The sequence below is a fragment of the Alexandromys fortis genome, unplaced genomic scaffold (genome assembly GCF_014885135.2).
Source record: "Alexandromys fortis isolate MF-2015 unplaced genomic scaffold, M_Fortis_MF-2015_v1.1 scaffold_9, whole genome shotgun sequence".
Taxonomy (NCBI): Eukaryota; Metazoa; Chordata; class Mammalia; order Rodentia; family Cricetidae; genus Alexandromys; species Alexandromys fortis.
In genome coordinates this window covers 6,167,605-6,182,509 of record NW_026067892.1, presented here as the reverse complement: position 1 = coordinate 6,182,509, position 14,905 = coordinate 6,167,605, and positions in this window count along the sequence as shown.

The window sequence follows — 14,905 nt, the reverse complement described above, 5'->3', positions numbered from 1 at the left end:
AATTTGTGTATGCTGACCCCAAGGAAACACTTTCCTGGCCGTTTCTTTTGAGAGACAGGGAACCTTTCAGCTTAGGGTTTTTTTTTTTCCTTCAAATAAATTTGGAGCTAAATAGGATGGAACCTGTGGTGGGTGAGGTTCCCTATGGTGCCAGCGCAGCACAGGAGACGTCTCTGTAATCGTGCTGATCTCGAACAATCACAGCTGCTTCCTCGGCACCAGCCGGAATGTTCTGCTATCCTGAAATTTCCTCTGCTAAAGAAATCAATCCATTATTTTTACGTTCAACTTCACTTGAGTTCTTCAGACACAAGCAGAATGAAGCCAGATTCTTGGCCCACATATCTCAGAAATGAGCCCTTGCTCAGTCCCTGATCGAGTCCCTGACCAACGCTGAAACCTCCTGAGCCAGGCTTCTGCTGTGTTCCTTTCAATATTACAGCCTCCCAAGCTGACAAGGGTAGTTTAAGGGGAAAAGGGTTTAACTCAAAATGCCAGGTTACGGGTCATCAACTGGTCATGTGATACCCAGTCTTAGGGTTTCTATTGCTGTGAAGAGACATGGTGACCGCAGCAACTCTTATACAGGAAACATTTCATCGAGCTTACGGTTTAAGAGGTTGGGTCCACTATCATCATGGTGGGACATGGAGGTGTGCAGGCAGACATGGTACTAGAACTGAGAGTTCTATATCTTGCAGGCAACGGGAAGTAGACTGAGTCACTAGGTGGTATCTTGAGCATAGGAAACCTCAAAGCTTGCCCCCACAGTGACATACTTCCTCCAACAAGGCCACACCTACTCCAACAAAGCCACACCTCCTAATAGTACCACACATCCATAACGAGCAACAGACAGTAATGAAAAAAACGCATGCCACTGCCCAGCTCACATTCTCTGTCCATTCCAGGTTCTCCTACCAAGAAATGTGTCCCATCCCTCCACCACCCGCCCCCCACCTCCACCCCCCACTCCGTCACATTCACAGTTAAGATTGGTTTTCGCACATCAATTAGCATAATAATGACATTCCCCCACAGATATACCCAGAGGCTTAGCTCCCAAGTGATTCTAGATTCACACTCAGGTCCCCCTCAGTTGCCAAGATGTCTCAGCAGGGCCCTATGTCCCCTCTGATAGGATAGCTCCACTAGGCTGGGGATGTGGCTCAATGGAAGTTTTTGCCTAGCAGATGTGGGACTCTGGATTCACTCTTCACTGAGAGAGTGAGTGACGGACAGCAAGAGGGGGAAAGGGGGAAAGAAGAGAAGAGGAAGGGAAAATGGAAGGGGGGTATATGGGGGAAAGAGAGAAGATAGCCCCACAGTGAAATGTGACATCTGTCCCACTCACCTAGGGTCTACCACCTAAGGGATACAGTCATCCCCAAACCTGGCTGGCATACTGTAGCTGGAAGCTACCAGGTCACCTGCTGGCATCTAGTGATTCATGGGAAAAATCAAAGCTCCAAAGCCATATGGATCTCCTGAGATGTTTCCTGATGAATAATTCACTCCTGGACAGGCTCGGCACTTGCATTTAAGTCTGATTTCCTCCAGCCTAATGCCCAGCAAGCATATGGAAAGGACTATTTAATTTGACAGGAACATGTGCCGGCACCAGGGTTGCCTGCCCCCTACACCAGGCCACTCAATCTCTTCCTGGACAGGGCACCTGGGAAAGGGGCTATCCCTGCAGAGTGCCAGGTCTGAGCCTTCCTGGGGCTTAGGAGGGGGTCCCTGCATAGCTGGCCTAGTGGCCATTGGAATGTGACTGGGAATGACAGAGGAAAAGGGAGCTTTAGAATCAAGAGTCCCCTTTGTGCTGTTTTAGACAGAGCCATGCTGGGGACACCCACCCAGATCAGCTTCATACAGTATGCAGTCACGGGACAATATCCACAAACCTGCCCCACCCTTTGACAACATCCCAGCTGGTTCCCGTAGGTGCCTGGGGGAGAAGCTCCTCTACCACGTGACTTCCTCCCATTCATTACCGTGGGATCCCTTCTCAGCTTGGCAGGGTCTCCAAATCCAGGTCAGCCTTACTTGGCCATGGCAGACTGGGCTGTGACCCATCAAACAGACCTGAGGTGGCTTCAGTGAGGCTGAGGCATTCACATGATCCGAATCTTGGGAGGGGGTCTGTCCTATGGGGCAAGAAATCATCCCCTTTCTGTTCCTCACCCTCCACTAAGTGACGTCCCCTCTCTCTCCTTTCCCATCCCCTTTCTTTGTTATTGGTACTATCTGCCCTCTCGTGCCCCAAGTGCCACCAGTGGTATCTCTGCAGCTGGCCACGGCACCAGGACAGCTGCTGGCCAGAAGTCCTGGTCGGGGGAGCTGGAATGGGGTGGGCTGCAGGCCTGGCTGAACCAGGGACGCTGCGATTGCAAAGAGCTGTTTGGTGGCAGAGACCCGCTGGTCCTTTCCAGTGGTGATGTGGATTTGAAACGTGCTCCAGGGCTGGGGATGAGGCTCACATTGGCAATCCCAGCACTCAGAAGACTGAGGCAGGGGCCTGGGAGAGGGCCCGGTGACATGGTGGCAAAGGCACTCGCTATGCCAAGCCTGATAGCCTGCGCTCCACCCACCTCCAAGTCCCGCAGCAAGCTGAACGTGGTAGTTCATATCTGCCATCCCAGCACTTCCAGAGCAAGGCAGGAAGCTGAGATGGCTGAATCACCCCAAAGCTTGTGGGCTTCTAGCCGGGAGAGCACAGCAGAAACAAGAGGGACCCTGGCTCAAGGTGGAGGCTGAGCATTTACTCCTTAAAGTTGTTTACTGATCTGCACACATGCATGCCCTCCTCCAACACACAAGTATTTTTCAAATGAAAAGCTAAGGCTGAATCGGTCCAAGTTCAAGGCTAGCCTGGGCTACATAGTGAGGCTACCTCAAAAAAGTAAAAGGCCCTATATTAAAGGTTTGGTTGACGGCGTCATTGCTAACAGGAGGCAGTGAGTGTGGGCTCCTGGGAGGAAGTGGAGTCACTGGGAACATGTCACTGAGGACTTTGGTACCCTGGCCCTTCTGACCTCTCTCTTTGCTTCCCATCTGCCATTTGCTAAGGTGAGACTTTCCACTTCCAGGCAGCTTTTACGGTGATGTGCTGAACCATAGGCCCAAAGCAACATGGCAACCTTTGAAACCATGAGCCCAAGCAAACATTTTCTCTTAGTGCGTTGACTGTCCCCAGTATTTTCTCACAAGAGTGGACATATGCATCATCTAGAAGAAGCAAATCCAGAGACAGGAAGTGGATTAGTGGGTGCGGCGCTCGGTCTCAATTGTCTGGTGGGCTGTGAGGGCATTTCCAGAGAGAGCCACCGGAAGGACAAGTGAGCCAATATGAGTGGCACTGTCCCATGCTGGCTGGGGGCATGGATCAGACAAAAGGTCCAGAAGAAAAGTGTGGGGGGCCGACATTCTCTCTGCCTGCTGGCCTCCACGGTATGAGCCGCTCTGCTCTGCCTCGCCCTCCCCACCATGATGCACTGCACCCTCTGAAGCAGCGGGCAGAGCAAGTCCTCTGCCTCGGGCTGCCTGTGCCAGGCATGGTCATGGCACCAGAGAGGCTGACTGGCCTTGTGGTTGCTCAGGGTGGGAGGAGGAAGAAAGGGAATGTTCCGGGGAAAGCTAGGGGGGTCCTGGAGCTTCCATTGGAAGTGAGGAGAATTCTGGAATTACACAGACGGCCACACCACAGTGTGTGTTAACCGTCCACAGCGCTGCTCTGCCTGTAACAGCCAGAGTCCACAGACATGAACTGTTCCTTACTCTTCAAACTCTGTAGCAGACAAGATTAAAAGAACGGAAACTGTGAACAACGGGACACACCCACACCAGCCGGCCACACCTCTGTGTTCCATAGCCCAGGGGAGGGCGCTGGTGCCAGTGTTAGGAGCAGTTGGCCATGCACCCCAGGAGGAAGGGGCCCCAAACACGGTGCTGTCCACCACAGCTCTTGGAGAGGTCTGGCGCGGCATATTCCAGGGATATACTAGAGCCAAGTGGCCCGGCATCTTGCCAGGACAACACAGACTCTGGCTGGCTCCCAGCAGCTCCTGAGCCCTCCAAGGCCCCATCTTCCCCAGCTGCCATCGATTCTGGACAGTGTTTATGGTGTAGTGAGATGGATTCACCCTCTGGGGCGGCCTGCAGGGATTTAATGAGCAGACAGCAGACTTGAGAAGGATGTGGGGAGAGCTGGGGACTAGAGAAGCACCCAGTCACCCAGCCCTTCTTCTGCATGACGGGGCTGATTCAACAGCTGTCATGGGGGCCTGCAGCCTCAGTGAGCTGTGTCCCCTCAGCACACACGCTGGCTGTCTTACCATGCTTGGGGCCAAAGACCAAAGTTTTGTATAGAGCAGTAGCTGGCCTGACCCTTACTTGGTACTTGCTGTGACTGACTGCTCAAAGTCTGGGCATATGGCCATGGAGAAACCCTGTCGGCTACCCATCGTCTCTGGAACCCCACACTCAGGAGATGGGTCGATACACTGCCCATTGGTGTCTAATCAGACCCTTGAAGTAGCCTGGGACAGCACTGTTGGAATCCAGGGGACCCAGAATGCTATCCTAGGCTAGCCCAGAACCAGTTTTTCCTGGAAAATGGGCTTCCCATGTGGCTATTAAATAGGGTGATCTTGGAGCTTTGCCATCTCCCATGCCCTGGCTCCTGCTGCCATGCCTATTCTCATCTATGCAGGGGCCACATGGGGCAGCACCATCCAGGTGGGGCTCAGCTAAGTCACCAATGCTAAGCCTCTCCTCCACCTTGCTCTCCACCAGATGGCAGGGCCTGTATTTCCTCGGGAGTTTTTCCCTACAGTGAGACTACTCCCTGGCCTCTCACCTCTCTACATGAAATACCCAGAGCCACTATCCATCCAGGAAATGAAGATTGGACATGGGAATGGGGCCCCAGATTCTCATGTCGTCCTCGGCTTTTCAGAATGCTCAGACAGTGGACCAGCCGGGCTGTGGTTGATAGTGAGGTGGAACCACCTAAAGGGTGGGCTCTCTACCCTGGCCACTGACAGACCAGTTCCACTATGTCCAGGGGAGGTTCTGGGACCCATGTTGGAACCACAGAAAAACTGTGTGACACGGAATTTCAGTTCACACAAAAACTTAAGCTGAGATATGGCAGAAACCAATAGAATTGATTCGTGTCCACCTTCTATCTATGGACTGATGTATTTTCCATTGCATTACATCAATAGAATTATGTTTATGTAGCCTGGGGAGTCTGACTTCTTCCACTCAGAAAGGCTCCAGTCCCAGCACATGGGAAGCTGGTGCAGGAGGATCATGAGAGCAAGGCCAGCCCGGGCTACATACCAAGACAAAAGGCACAGATGCTCTGTAAGGAGCCCTTGCATGTAGATGGAAAGTCTCTCTTTCTCCTGGGTGGATTGCTCGGCTCTGCGGCACACAGTTGACTTTGGAGGCCAGGCGGTGAGGTCATTCTGCTCTGTGCCAGTCCTCACATGTTCCCAGCCAACCTCTTGGCATCCAGGTGGGAGATGGTGGCTCCTTTAGCAAACAGTCATCCGTGATGGGGCCATGGGCCTCTGGGGCTGGTCTGACTGATGCTGTTGACTGATGTGAGCTAACAGCTTTGGGTAGGTCTCTGTTCTGCCTTCAGAACTTGCTTTAGGTTGTTTTTCTTTTTCTTTTCCTTTCTTTTCTTTTTTTTTTTTTTCCAGAATTAATGATCAGGGTAAGCAGTCCAGACTAGTCAAAGGCCAAGTTTTTCTATGTGCAAACATGGAGTCAGTTCCCACTAAACGTCCACCAGGAGTATGACGAGGTGACCATAGGCTAACTGGGCAGAGATGCTGGGTCTCACAGGCCTGGAGAACTTCAGAGGAAAGGGCTGTGACTGCCTAGTGACATACACTGCACTCCTCTCCTGATGCCCTGCAGCATGGGGACACCCCCCCACCCACAGCCTCCTTGCTGCCTAGCCAGATTCTGCTTTCCACAGGCATTGGGGCTCATCTGCCCACTTTCAGGGCCTGGCTGGGCTCGGCCCCTCCTCTGAAGATTCGGCACAGGCAGAGGCCCCTGAGTACCCACAAGGAGCCTGGTTGGGGAGGGACTCAACTGACAAAGACTCATGAACCTCAGCTGTGCGGCCCGCGGAGCTGAGCTCCTAGGTTCTACCGCGCAGGCTGAAGCCACACGCTGCAGCCCTGAGACTTCTCTGGAATGGGTGGAGGAACTTCTGACTCAGGCAAGACCTATATGCAACCCTCCTCTGGGACGTGTGGTGACAGAATCTGAGCTTGCTCTACACAGGGTGAATGAAGGACACATGGGTGGAGGCGGCAACAAGGAAGGCCCAGATGGAGCATTCTGTGGCCATCTAAACCACCTCAGCTTGATCTTTCTGGGGCTTTATGTAAGCATCCTTTACTGGTCTGAATGATCCCACCCCATTAGTCCCTGAGCATTGAATACGAATGCTCCTGGCTAGAGATGAGGCTTCACAGGTTGATGCATGCTCCTGGCTGGGCCTGGATCCCACCTGACCATCCTGCTCTACCCAGCAGTAGTAGTGATTCAGTGATTCTAAGCCTAGTGCCCCTTCTGCCTCCCAGGAGCATCCAGGGACAGCGTGTTAGCCTATGTGGTTGGGATGCTCTTGGGCCCCGCTGAATCTCGTGACAGCCTCCAACCCGCCCTACCTGCTGGCAGGGATAGCATCACGGGAGCATCTTTTCCACAGTGGTTTGGTTCACTGTAACTCCCATTCCAGGGTACTCCTGGCCCATTCTACCTGCCCTGTGGAATGGGAGCTCAGCAGCCTTCGGGAAGGCAAATTCAGATACCTATGGCCCCAGGGCCCCCAAGGCCAGCCGGGGTTCTTACATTGTACTGGAAAGGAGCTATGCATATTCAGGGATGCAAGAGGCACCAGGGCTGCTGGCAGCCTCCTCCAAGGTGTGTTAAAAATGGAACTGCAGCAGCACCTCACCCTCCGTGCAGCAACAAAGCTGACAATGCAGACTAAAAATAACAGATGTTTCTCCTAGAGGCGACAGAGTCAGGCGTGCACCGACACCCCCTCACCCCTCCTGGACCGCAAAGGCTAGGTCTGCAGAGCCAACTGGCCCTGGATGTCAGATCTCACAGGTTAGCAGAGACTGCAAGAAATCCTGTATAGTGGCCAAAGGCTGCAGGTACAACACACCACACTCCTGATTCATGTCCGGTGCTGCTGGAATGGGCTCGGTGCAGGCAGCAAGGAGTTCCTCCTACAGTTTTTGTTTGTTTGCTTGCTTGCTTTGTTTTTTTTTTTCCTGCCTCAACCCAGAGCTGCTGAAGGATCTTCTTCATGTGTCCATGGATATCCTTGTCCAGTGAAAGAGGCAAGCAGGTGAAGGAGGAAGTAGAAGGAAGGGACATCGGTCCTAAGTGTCCTCTGAGCACTTACTGTCCCTACCCTTTGGTCATATAAGGGTCTTCACATATTCATGGCTCCCTGGAGTACCTGACATGGCAAAAGACCAGGAGGCCCAGAGCAGGGGTTGTGGGTTCAGGGTAGCTCAGGTCAGCTGAGGTCTGGGCCAGCACTGCTCCCATCTTCCATCATGGCAGCGGTCCAGTCAGGATGGCCCTCAGGGACACGAAGCTGGGGGCACCATCTAAAGCCAACCTCACCTTCTGCAGAACCTCGCTCAGGACTCTTACTCAGCCTCAAAATGGGGACTTGCATTCACAGGGCAGCGTTTGGAACCTTCACTCAGCCTCTCCATGAGGACACCCTTCCACAGAGCAGGACTGGATCCTGTCAACTCCTGTTCCCCATCCCTTATCTGCCAGGGGCTGCAAGCCTCGGGGGGCATAGACCAGGAACCACAAGCATCTTGTTTGAGTCAGCTGGTCATGGGCAAAGCAGAAGGAAAAATCAAACTCAGGAACGCCGTGCACAGTGGTTTCCCCACCTCTCTGCAGCCAGGCTGAAGTTCACAAGGAAATCCACTTTTCTGTAGGGAATCCTAAAAATCCTTCTGTGTTTCTTCTGAGCTATTGCCCTCCTCTGGGGTCTACCAGCATGCTCCTAGTAGGGTAAGCCAGGGAGGAGACCACAGAATCTTCTCTAGGGTGGGGTCTCCTACTCCCCATCAGAGCCAGTCTTGGAAGAACAATGGAGACTGGTTTCCCTGTGACCAGCTGTTTCTGGGGCAGGGCCATGGTCCCAAATGCATTGCCCAGGTCTCATTGTATCCCTTAAAGCATTGCTAAGCACTCAGGCTGAAGCAGTAATTAGGTGTTAGCCATTCCGGGGGTCACACCCACTCACCCTTTCCTCTGGGCCTTGGAAAACAACCTGGCTTCAAGCCCCTACCTAAGAAAGGTTAGCAGGGCCCGAGGTCCCTGTGTGCAGAGAGCAGTGTGCAGGGTGCTGTTCCTGAGACCTCGGCACGCAAAGCTATCTTCTACATGCTGGATGCCCAGTCAGTCCCCTCACTCAGCTGGGTCCCCAGCACGGCCCCAGCAACATCTCGTTCTTCCCCTTTGTGAGATGGGCTGCTCACCCTGGGTGTTTCCAGAATATGAACTGTGATCTGGCCTCTAGAACTATGCCTGTCCACGCAGCCTGAGTCCCAGAGCTGTACTACGAACGAGGGAGCACAGGCTTCTCCTCCAGCCCCGATCCCAGGCTGGAATCTGGAAAATCTCCTCACAAAGCAGACCACTGCAAAGTGTTAGTGTGCCCTGCTCACTGCAGAACCTTAGGCTGGCCCTCAGCAGACACACATGGAGCCCAGGAGGTCAGATCAAAGAGACAGGCAAGCCAGGCATGATGGCACATACCTGCAGTCCCAGCACTTGAGGCACGAGGATGAGTGAGACCCTGTCTCAAAGAACAAACCCACTCGATACATAACACATGCAGAGGCAAATCCACTCACACACACACACACACACACACACACACACACACACACACACACACACTATCTCATACTTGAAGTCAAGGGCAGGTCCTATCTCCATGCCATAACACGCTTTATAGAAATATTGAACAGAAATGTCATTTTTGTTGGTTTTTCGAGACAGGGATTCTCTGTGAAACAGTTCTGACTGCCCAAACTAGACATCCTTCGAAACAGTGAGAGAACTGTTCTTGCTCTACAAGTTCTAAGGCCAGTGCGTTCAGCTCCGGGGGTTGCCAGACACCCGCCCGGGTAGTAACAGCTGAAGGCCCGATGGGCTGGAAGACTGCATGCAGGACGGCTCCCTCCCAAGGTTGGCAGGAAGGCCTCACCGCACCATCCACCCCCAGAGCTGCCCTAGACTCCAGCCCGGGGTTTTACAACCTCATTTTGGGAGTGCCATTGGCCAGACACATTTGGCCAAACAGGGACCCTGCTTAAGTGATAACGTGGAGGCAGATGCCAGTAGGATGAAGAGCTATCCTGCAGGTCAGCTACACCCAGCTTTGGCATTTGCTGGGGTCCTTAGGTCTTGTTTCAGCAGACCAAGGAAGGAAGCCTCAACACAGAGACATGACCCTTGGCCAGAGGCTGTGACCCTCAAGAATGGGGCCGAGGAAACACGGTGTCCTTTCCCTGGGCCACTCCCTTGGCCCTTAGGAGGGAGGGATAGAGAAAAACACCTGGATCTTCATGACAGAGCTACTCCCTGAGGAACTTGTGACAAGAGCCTTGGCCTCCAGCAGGGACAGGGTGGGCAGTGCCGTACAGGGGCAGGAGGGCAGCCAGCTCCATGCCAGTTATGCACATGCGACCCCATGGCTCTGGGCAGGTAGGAAAAGGGATGTTTTGTGCCTCAGTTTCCCCTTTTTTAAAAAAAATATTTATTTGTTTATTATGTACAATATTCTGTCTGTGTGCATGTCTGCTGGCCAGAAGAGGGCGCCAGACCTCTTTACAGATGGTTGTGAGCCACCATGTGGTTGCCGGGAATTGAACTCAGGACCTCTGGAAGAGCAGGCAGTGCGCTTAACCACTGAGCCATCTCTCCAGCCCCAAGTTTCCCCATTTTTTAAAGCAGACAACATGGGTACCCGGCAGTGGTCCCGGGGAAAGAGGAAGAGCATGAGGTCAGCCCGGCCACCAGCAAGGGTGCTGGCCTTGTGCCTGCAGCGACCTCTCAGTGTGCCCTGTTGTCACGTGCGCAGCCCGCTGTAGATTTCCTTCCGTTCAGCTGGAGGCACAGCCAGCGCTGGCACAGGACCCCGAGGCACAGTGCCCTCGTGAGCCAAGATGACGCGCACATTTTTCTAGGTGTGTATAGTGGAAACAAAACCAAAATATTAACACAAGGCTAAGTTTGTTTTACAGCCGCTGTGATCTATGGCGGTACTTGTTTGAGTCTATCTAAACAGCTTCCCCTGCGCTCCCAGCCCCTGCCAGCTTCCTGCCCTGTCCCCTGGGGCTCCGGGGATAACCTGTTCAGTTGGCATTCAGAAGACAGAATCCCTTCAACAGCAGATCACCCTAACAATGTCCAGGTCCCCCAAGCTCTGCTTCTCCCTGGCATTGGCTGGGTATGGAAAAACCCAAGTTAGGTCCACCACACTTAGGGTCTCTGTGTGTCCAGGGCTGCAGTAGGGCCCATTGGTGCCCTGGCCTCTGAATGTTTGATGGCTCTGGTCCCCTCTTCAAGCTAGAGCAAGAGGCAGGGAGGGACTCGTGAATCTCCACGGCACAGCCCCAGTGCCAGCCTCCCTGAGCACCGGCAGAAGTGACTTTCCTCCATAGGTCTCACTGAACCAATTCACTCTCTCAGGCACTTGGGCTCTGGGGTGCAAACTTCTTCCTAAACCCACGGGAAATCTCTAGGCCAGGAGAAGCTTCTCTGGGGACAGCAATGGCAGTGTTCCACAGCACTGTCAACTCCCCCCCCTCCCCCAGGAACTCAGCCTAGAAAGAGGTGAGAAGCAGGCAGCCATCTGTGTGTGGGAGCTGAGCTCAGGGCCAGTGACTGACAGGTGCTGACAGACGCAGATCCACAAACAACTTGAAGCTGGTTTCCCAAGCTAACTATCCCCCATGCCGCCTTGAGAGAAGCACTCATGGTAACGGTAAAAACACCAAAATGCCACATGGCTCAGAGAAAGCAAAGAACTTCAGGAGTAAAGTGGGAGGGCCAGCAGAGTCTTTGGGGAGACTTGGCCAGCAAGTGTGGGGTACTCGAGACAGCTAAGGCTGGCACATTATACTGGGTGTATGCTACTACACGGTACTCAGTTATGACGACAGCTCAAATCGTTATACTCACACTTGATGTGACTGTCATACCCTGTGCACTCTGCTAACAGCTGGCACCAGTAACCACCCTAGCAGCCATCGCTGGCCTCAGGTTTGTTCCTCAGGAGCTGTGTATCTTATGAGATAGTGTCTTTCACTGAGACCCGAGGCTCACCACTAAGCTTTATCATGTGGCCAGTGAACCCCAGAGATCTGCTCATCTCTGCCTCCCCAGCATGGAGATAACAAATGCACACCCAGGGTTTGGTTTTAATTTATTCTTCTCTCATACATTACATCTGGACCACAATTTCCCCTCCCTTGTCTCTTCCCAATCCCTGTCCCCAGACCAATTCTCCTCCGTGTCTTTTCAGAAAAGGGAAAGCTCCCATGGATAGCAACCAAACAGGGCATATCAAGCAGCAGTGACCAGGTACTTCCCCTCATATTAAGGCTGGATGAGGCAACCTAGCATGAGGAAAGGGGTCTGAAAAAGCTGACAAAAGAGTCAGAGACAGCTCCTGCTCCCACTGTTAGGAGTCCCACAAGAAGACCAAGCCACACAACTGTCACATATACGCAGAGCTCCTAGGTCTGTCCCATGCAGGCTCCTTGATTGGCGGTTCAGTCTCCACGAGCCCCCGTGAGCCCAAGTTAGTTGATTCTGTGTGTTTTCTTGTGGTGTCCTTGATCCCTCTGGCTCTTACGATCCTTCCTCCCCTTGCACACCCAGTTTTATAGGGGATCAAATGCAGGTCCTTGTGTGACAATCACTTTAGTGACTGAGCATGTCCAGTCCGTATTCCTCATTTTCTTGAATTGAATGTTGCTATTGTGACTTAGTTGTCTTTCTGCTGCTGTGATAAACCACGACCAAAAGCAGCTTGAGGAAAGGTTCTCCTTTGGTCCACAGTTCCACATACCACAGTCCATCACCAAGCCAGCTTGCCTCCAGTGTCTGTTCACGTGGTAGATTGTGGTAGATTGTTCTTCATCTTTGGTTCCCACCCTGTGGGTATTTTTTGTTTCTTGGAGACAACAGAAAGTTGGCTCAGCATCCTTTCATGATAAGAGCTCTGGAGGAAGCAGGACTAGAAACGGCACTCTTCAACCTATTAAAGGCTATCTACAGAAGCTGGAGAGACGGCTCAGTGGGTAAGAGTACATACTGCTCTAGCAGAGGACACGTTCAGTTCCCAGCACCCACAATGAGCAACTGGCAACTGCCTGTAACTCCAGCTCCAGGGATCTGATGCTCTCTTCTGGAGCCCATGAACACCTGCACTCACACAGGCACAGGCCTCCTGACACACACACTTCTGGGCACAAACTCACAGGAAGGGACACCCTTGTAGATGTGCTCGTTTTAGGTCAGCTTGGTACATGTTAGAGTCAGAGTCATCTGATATGAGTCCCTCCTGACAGCTGATAAAGCAGATTTCAAACCAAAATTAGTAAGATGAGATAAAGAAGGCCACCACATATTAACAAAGAAAGCAATTTATCTAAAATATAACAATTATAAATATATATGCAATAACGCTGGAGCTCCCTATATCATAAAAACAAATACTAGTGGACTTAAAAGATCAGACTGGTCTTTTACATAGCTAATCCAAACTGAAAATCAGCAAAGGACCCTGGGAGTTAAACTACAATACAAGAAATGGACTTAGCAGATGTCCACAGAAGGCCCTCCCCATCAGAAACAATACACATTCTTGTCAGCCAACCATAAAACGAAAGTCAACCACATTCCAGGTCACAGATTATTCTTGCCAAACACAAACGAATTTAAATAATCACTTGTGTTTTATCAGCTCACAATGCAACAAAATAGAACTCAACAGCAAGAAAAGCAACAGAGACAACACAAGCACAGGGAGACTGAACAATACACCCGTGAGCAAACAATGGATCGTTGAAGAACACAGGAGAAAAGTTAAAAGTTCTTAGGACCAAATGTAAACAAAAGCACAATTTCCCAGAGCATCTGGGATGTAGTGAGGAGGTTCTAAGAGGAAGTGTGCAGCTATGAGTGACTTTAAAAGGTTTTTTTTTTTTTAACCAGAATGATCTCAACTAAATAACCCAATGATGCACTTCAAGGCCCTAGGAAAACAAGACCAGTTCAAAGCCAAAAGCTGTGGACAGTAAGAAACAATAACGATTTCTAGGCAGAAATAAATGAAGTGGAGACACACTCAACACAATCCCTCTGAGAATCTCAATGACGAGCATCCCAGCACTAGAAAAACAATCATACATTTCATAAGGAAGCAGAAGAGGCTTAGCAAACCTTAGAAGAAAGCAATGCTGAAGGTATTGCAAGAGCGGATCTAAAACAGTACAACAGCCCCATAGTAATAAAAACAGCATGCGCTCATGTGTTTCTATCCCTGTTGTTATAATAAAAATGACCTGATAAAACCAACTTAAGGGAGGACGGGCTTGCTCTGGCTCACCTTTCCAGCGGATGGGCCATAGCAAGACTGCAGGAGCTTAGAATAGCTGGTCCCACAAGAAGCAGTTGTGAATGCAAGTTGTTGCTCATCTGGAGAAGGGAAAGGTATGTGAGGAAGAGAACAGGAGCTGAAAGAACTCAATTAAACAAAACATTGAAAAATATTAGGTAGAAGCAAGAAAAACACTAACATAAAGAATTTTTGAAAGCATAATAAAGTAACATGACTGAGAAACGGTTCATCAGACTTCTGTGGGTCTAGCTGGTGTGGTTCTGTTAGGCTAGTGTGGTTTATGCATGAATAAGGAGCTGGGCTCTGTAGACCCCAGGGCTCCGGTGGTGAAGCAGGTGATTCAGAGCGGGACTGGGTGTGAGCAGGGTGTGATCAGTTGGACATGGTTTGCAGTTTGTGGGGTGAGAAGACAGTTCTTCATGGCTCCTCTCAGGGCCTGGTGGCACCTGGCAAAGGTAGGGTCCAGCCTCAGGGGACTCCCAGCCTGAGGCTGGATTATAGTACAAAGCCAATGCTTTTTCTGTTGGCAAGAAGGAATGAGTTCATATATATAGCCTCTCTGCTCAGCCATGACCAGGCACAAACCCCAGAGCAGTCTCTGCACCCCAGAAATGTCCAACAGGAACATGAAGATGCAGGTCAGGTCACACATGAGTGGGGACAATCCAGGAGTGCCAGCAAAAGATGCAGGTGGAAGGGAATTCCCTGTGCTCAGCTGGAGGATCTGGGAGCACAAAGCCCCGCAGCACGGGGAAAATTAATAACCCACTTACCCTGCCAACAGGAAAAATAATAACAGAACACATGATTTTCTCAACAGGCCCCAGAGCAGAATTCAGTGAAAGTCCACATTGCTGTGTGATAAAAACGCTCTGCAATTAGGAATAACAGGTTTCGTCGCTCTTCTGATGGAGGACGGTTTAAGAGCAAACGCGTACCTGGGAGAGTGTGCGGATTTGCCCTAAGAACACACTTGTGCATTCCCATGGACAGGCACACACATGCTGCAACACACCACAAGGCTCTGTCCTGAGGACGGTGTACCGTACACACACATGCACACGCGCACACATGCACACACACACACATACGCACACACACATATGCACACACACACATGCATAAACACACACTTCCATTTAAGTGGCTGTTTGACAGGTTATCGCCCTGAGGATTCCAGAAAGCCTCGAG